The 6,000-nt window shown below is 51.0% G+C and overlaps 1 long non-coding RNA gene across 1 annotated transcript in view; it reads right to left on the reverse strand.

Moving 5' to 3' along the window:
* LOC140387708 (uncharacterized) overlaps positions 1 to 1,994 on the reverse strand; it is a 43,667-nt gene extending 41,673 nt beyond the window's left edge. Inside the window, exon 1 of the long non-coding RNA XR_011933965.1 lies at positions 1,938 to 1,994. This is a non-coding gene — a long non-coding RNA (uncharacterized lncRNA). The remainder of the gene's footprint in view (positions 1 to 1,937) is intronic.
* Positions 1,995 to 6,000: the final 4,006 nt, after the last annotated feature.

Consider the following 6,000-nt stretch of genomic DNA (forward strand, 5'->3'; position numbering starts at 1 on the left):
ATTGCAGCCTCATTTACCAGTTTTCAAAAATGTTCCTGGATTCTGGGCACTAGCTCGGCAAGGCAGCACACCATCAGCAGGCCACAGCAATCATTCTCGTAGCAACCTTCCGGCAAGAGTTACGGCCTAATGTGTGATGGGTGCAGGTGGCTCCGTGTTTCGGTGGGAGGTTTCTCAACTTCCCTGGGCTCGCACAAAACGTATCAAGTTTATAAATCATATTTATGAATGCCGTTGTAAAGTCAAAACCAATGTTGTAAATTTGAAACAGTAGGGGGAATTTGATTCTCCCCTACCCAGCGGGGTGAGGGAATCCGGCGTAATGGAGTGGCGGGAACCACTCCGGCGTCGGGCCGCCCCAATGGTGCGGAATTCTCCGCACCTTTAGGGTCCAAGCCCTCACCTTGAGGGGCTAGGCCCGCGCCGGAGTGATTTCCGCCCCACCGGCTGGCGGCAAAGGCCTTTGGCACCACACCAGCTGATGTCAAAAGGACTTTGCCAGGCGACGCATGCGTGGGAGCGTCAGCGGACGCTCACGGCATCCCCGCGCATGCGCAGTGGAGGGGGTCTCTTCCGCTTCCGCCATAGTGGAGACAATGGCGAAGGCGGAAGAAAGAGAGTGCCCCGCCGATCGGTGGGCTCCGATTGCGGGCCAGGCCACCACGGGGGCACCCCCCAGGGGCCAGATTGCCCCGCGCCGCCCCCCCCCCAGGACCCCGGAGCCTACCTGCGCCATCTGCCCCCGCCGGAAAGGTAGATGGTTCAATCCACGCCGGCTGGTGAGGGTTGACAGCGGCGGGACTTCGGCCCATCGCGGGCCGGAGAATCGCCGGGTGGCGCCCGCCGACCAGCACGGCGCGATTCCCGACCCCGCTGATTCTCTGGTGGCGGAGAATTTGGGACACGGCGGGCGCGAGATTCACGCCAGCCCCCGGCGATTCTCCGACCCAGCGGGGGGTCAGAGAATCGCGCCCAGGGTGTCAATTTATAAATGTCATATGTGCCGTTTATCGTAACTTCCATGTTGTAAAGGCAAGAACTGCCTGAAGATCATTTTTGAAACTTTTCCACTTTTACTCTCATCTTTTTAAATATGGAGACCAGTGCCGGATCGGAGAATCGCTGGTGACGCGGGAAATTCCCAATTAATTTTTTGTTTCCAATTAAGGGTCAATTTAGCGTGACGAATCCACCTACCCTGTACATCTTTGGGTTGTGGTGGTGAGACCCACGCAGACACAGGGAATGTGCAAACTCCACACGGACAGTGAATTATTGTGGCCTTATTATCCGAGTGTTTTGTGTATCTGTAATCCTGGATCCCTGTGCTGCTCCGTTCTATTTAAATATATAGGTCAGTATTCTCCAGCCTTTGAAATTCGCATTTCCTGCTGCCAGTACAGCCCCGCCCACGGGTTTCCCATCGGCGAGGGTTGGCTTCAATGGAAAATCCAATTGATAAGGAGTAGAGAATTCCCTCACCAGCGAACGATGTGCCGTCGAGAAATACGCGGCTGGCGGATCAGAGAATCCAGTCCAATAATTTCCAAAGATTATGTAACCTGCTTATTCACCCGACCAAAGTGCACCACCTTACAGTTATCTGGAGGAATTGTGAATTGAAGAAACAAGTTTGCCAATTATACACAGACAGTACCACCAAAAGGGGACATGGCCTCGCTTCCCTGACTCTGCCCGCACTGCATTCAAAGGAGTCTGGAGCTGCTGTGCTGCACATTTCCCACCAGGACTGGGTTGGAAGATTGTGTGAGAAATGTGCAGCTCCCAACTTGGGGAAGTAAAAACAAAGAGAGAATGGCAATCCAACAGTGATTGCTACTCCACAGAATTTATGGGCCAGCGTTTTCTGCCTTTGGTAGTTTTCTTACAGTCAAAAAAGGAAAATCCAGAGCTGCTTTGAACTGAGAGTGCCAAACCTGGATCAGTTGCTGCTCTTCGGATACCCTTCTCTTGACAAGCACGATACTCCCTACGCCTGCAAACAGAAATGTATATGATGAATACTGTTCCACCATGGATCAGGTAATCCTGCATGAATTACATTTCTAAGTTAGCAAATGTCCTTGGTCATTTCATTATTGTGACTCAATATTTTTACTGAAACCACAGCTTCAGTTAAGCAGCTGGCTCCTTGCACTAGAATGAGAGAAATTGAGATGTGGACACTGCCCGATAATATTGTGAAGTTGCCTCATCTGAGTTTCCCATAGTTTAGAAAGACGAACATTATTTTCAGTGATTTGGTCGCTACTGATGATCTCAGCAATTCAATGTTGAATTAACAATGACATACAACTGCAGTGCATCTCATATATCTGTCTACAGGGGATTTATCACCTCCTAACCCTGAAATTAACTTTTGGGAACATGCTTTATTGTTTATGGAGCATCAAAATAAATTGGGAAACTTTTTATGAGATGCTGTTCCTTTATTGACAATGGGAAATATAGTGTCAAATGGCATCGGAAATGTTTTCCATGGTTGCAATTAAAAAGTTTATCGCCTGGATCACTGCAGATAACATTTGATAACCACAGTCTAGCTTCATATGTTTTGGACGATGCTCTAAAAATGGTTCTTCATCTTCGCAAGTTCCAATGCCAGAAGACATTTCAGCAAGATTTTAAAAAAATATAATGAACCATTTTATTGGGTCCCCTAGGCGGTGAAACATTACCCAGCCAGTGCCTCATGAACACTCTGAGATACCCAATATTGACTTCCTTTCAGAATTCATTAAAATAGCTTATTGAGTTTAGCTCTGATCCAGGTGTATATGTGCACTTTGCCCATGCGAAACCCGGCGCAGGCTCAAAATCCGGAGAGAATCGGAAAACATGATTGTCTCGGTGTGGTTGGGTTTTGGAATTTTCACCCCCTCCCCTCCCACCAATTGGAGGGGTGCAGATCAAGCTGCAGGAGCCCCAGAACCTCATGTTAATACATTGGCATGTCGTCACACAATATTCAGCGGCCCAGCGTTACACCAGCGTCACTTACAACAGATTTGACCAGGCATGAGGCAGTCGAGGGGAATCACTCCGAGGATGCAGAGGAAGTAGGGTCCCTGATGGGGTAGAGGGACATGCCCGGGCAGTGTCCTGGCACTGTCCATGGCACAGATTGAGCTGGTTTAGCTCAGTGGGCTAGACAGCTGGTTTGTAGTACAGAACAAGGCCAGCAGCGCGGGTTCAATTCCCGTACCAGCTGAGAATTCTGAATTCTCCCTCTATGTACCTGAACAGGCCCCGGAATGTGACTTTTCACAGTAACTTCGTTGCAGTGTTAATGTACGCCTACTTGTGACAATAAAGGTTATTTATTTATTTATTTATGATAGGCACTACCAGATTAGCAGTGCCAAGCTGGCAGTGACAGGCTGGCAGTGCCGACATGAGCCAGAGGGCAGTGCCAGGGCCGGACTTTAGTGAGAGCCCATTGGGGGGCATTGCAGATATGTGTGGTGGGTTGAGGTGTGTGGGGAGAGCGGACATTGAAGGGGGGATAGTGGCGGTGAATGTTGAGGTGGGGGGATACCAGCAATGAATGTTGGGTGGGGTGGGTGCGGCATTTGTCAGCGATTAATTCAGGGGTGAGACAGCCCCGGAGACCCCTGTGTTGTGGACTAGGGACCATTGGACTGCAGCGCTGGTTGGGGCACCCTTGAAAGATGGTGGCTGAACTTTTGGAGCTGGTTCCTGGCTCTAAGAGACCCCACCCCACCAGAATGACAGCCCACTCACCTTTTTTTGGCAAAGAGGCTCAAATTTCCATGAAACATAATTCACACCATTTTTCTCACCAGAACTGAGGCTTTGACATTTTTTGGCAAGATTCCGCCCATAATGTCAACACGTCTTTGACCCAGGGGAACCTGTGGAATTCAATTGATCATAATGACATTTAAACTTCTTCTTTGCAACTTCTTGATCCATGCAATGTTTCGACATGAGCTTTAGCAAAGTGATTTCTATAAGATCCCCTTTGCCCCGAGAGCAGTACCTGACTCCACCTTCAAAACATATAGAGCGGGATTCTCCAATCACCACCGCTAAGATGTGGGGCGGGATTCTCCGTTGGCTGACATTCAAATTGTAAAACGCGATTGGGCGAAGAATTGGTTCACACGCTAAAATCGCAGCGGACGTTGATTTGAAGCCCATTCGCAATTCATGGCTGCTGAGGGAGAGAGGGGGGTACGGAAAGTGCCCAAAATCGCCATAGTTTGCTGACAGTTGCACCATTGGCCAGGGGACTCCTGCCGGGGCCAGGGGGGATTAGCGAGGGGTGGCCAGGAGATGGACTGTGGGGTTAGGGTGGATGGGAGCAGAACACCATTGCCGCAGTCGGCAAGGCAGCCTGCAGCTGCACACATCATTAACAGCCCACTGTGAACACGGGTCTTATCGGTGTCCCCCAGACCACCTCCCCCAGGTGCCCTCTGGCCCCAGCCGACCCATGAGCAGGATGTGCGCGCTCCAGCACAACCAGTGCTATCTTGTTGGCTGGGATGAGTGTGTGTGGGGAGTAAAGTGTGTATATGTGGCTGCAGCTTGTCAGCCTCCCGAGTGTCAATCACGGACCCGGCGAATCCCGCACCGGTTTCCATTGTGTTCCTCGTGGTGCCAGTGCTAGCCCCTCCACATTTGCTGAATCGATCCAGGTTCGGCACCAGTTTTGCTGTCGGGAAAGTCCACGAATTCTGCATCGGCGTCAACACTTAGGGCAGGATTCACTGTTGCTGACGCCGATTTTGTAATCGCCGATTGGGCGGCGAATCCCTACTGACGCCGAAATCAGGGACGGCGCCTGTTTGACGCAGGGTTGGCATCCTCTGCCCTGCTCCAAAATGGCATAATCGCGTTGCTCACCACACACCGTTAGGATGGCGTTAGCGCATCACCTGACGACCCTCCCTCGATGCTCCGCCCCTGATGGGCCGAGTTAACGTGTGGTCTCAGCGGTCGGGAACTCGGCGTGGTGGCTGCAGAGTGTGTCCAGCTGCTGGCCGGGGGTCTTCCGCGAGGCTGGGGGAAATGGTGGGAGGTGGACAGGGGGTGGCCTGGGGGCACTATCTGGCAGGTCAGGTCCGGGGAAGGCCGGCACCATGTTTTACAGTGCGACCGCTGTAGGTCGTCGGCATGCGCATGTGTGGCTATGGACCCAGCCATTCTCCAGCCATTATTATCGTGGGAGCCAGGAGTTTTACATCGCGCAGCTGCTGGCCCCTCACCGGTCGCAGGATCGGTGAGAGGTCTGCGCCAATCTTTTTTGACGTAAAACCCCACAGTCCTTCCGCACTTAGTCTCAAAAACGGTGAATCCAGCCCTTAGTCTCAGAAACAGAGAATCCCGCCCTGGGAGCACCAATCAAACAGAGAATGGAGCGATGGAAGAAAAACGGGATTGGTGCTGGGTACCAGACCCAATCTCATTCTCCGCTCACCAGCCACCCACCCCACGCTGGTGGGACCATGCAAAATAGTGATCTGCATGCATCAGCTTATTATTAACAGGCTGAAAGCCCAATGAGAACATTCAGCCAAAGGAGGCCAAATGAAATGAAAATCGCTTATTGTCACAAGTAGGCTTCAAATGAAGTTACTGTGAAAAGCCCCTAGTCGCCACATTCCGGCGCCTTTTCGGGGAGGCTGGGACGGGAATTGAACCGTGCTGCTGGCCTGCCTTGGTCTGCTTTCAAAGCCAGCGATTTAGCCCTGTGTGGATTGATTAAGAAAACGAAAATCGAGTACTTGAGTAAGATTGCAGGTAACTGACTGTAAAAGCTTCTACAGGTATAAGAAGAGAAAAACATTGATGAGGACAAATGCAGTCATAAACAGGGAAATTTCTGAGGAGCAAAGAAATGGCTGAAGAACTAAATACGTACTTTGGCACTGACTTCACAAAGGAGGACACAAATGACGTACCGGAAATGTTGAAGAACACAGGATTCAGTGAGAGAGGAACTAAAGGAAT

This window comes from Scyliorhinus torazame, chromosome 13, assembly GCF_047496885.1.
Source record: "Scyliorhinus torazame isolate Kashiwa2021f chromosome 13, sScyTor2.1, whole genome shotgun sequence".
NCBI classification, from domain to species: domain Eukaryota; kingdom Metazoa; phylum Chordata; class Chondrichthyes; order Carcharhiniformes; family Scyliorhinidae; genus Scyliorhinus; species Scyliorhinus torazame.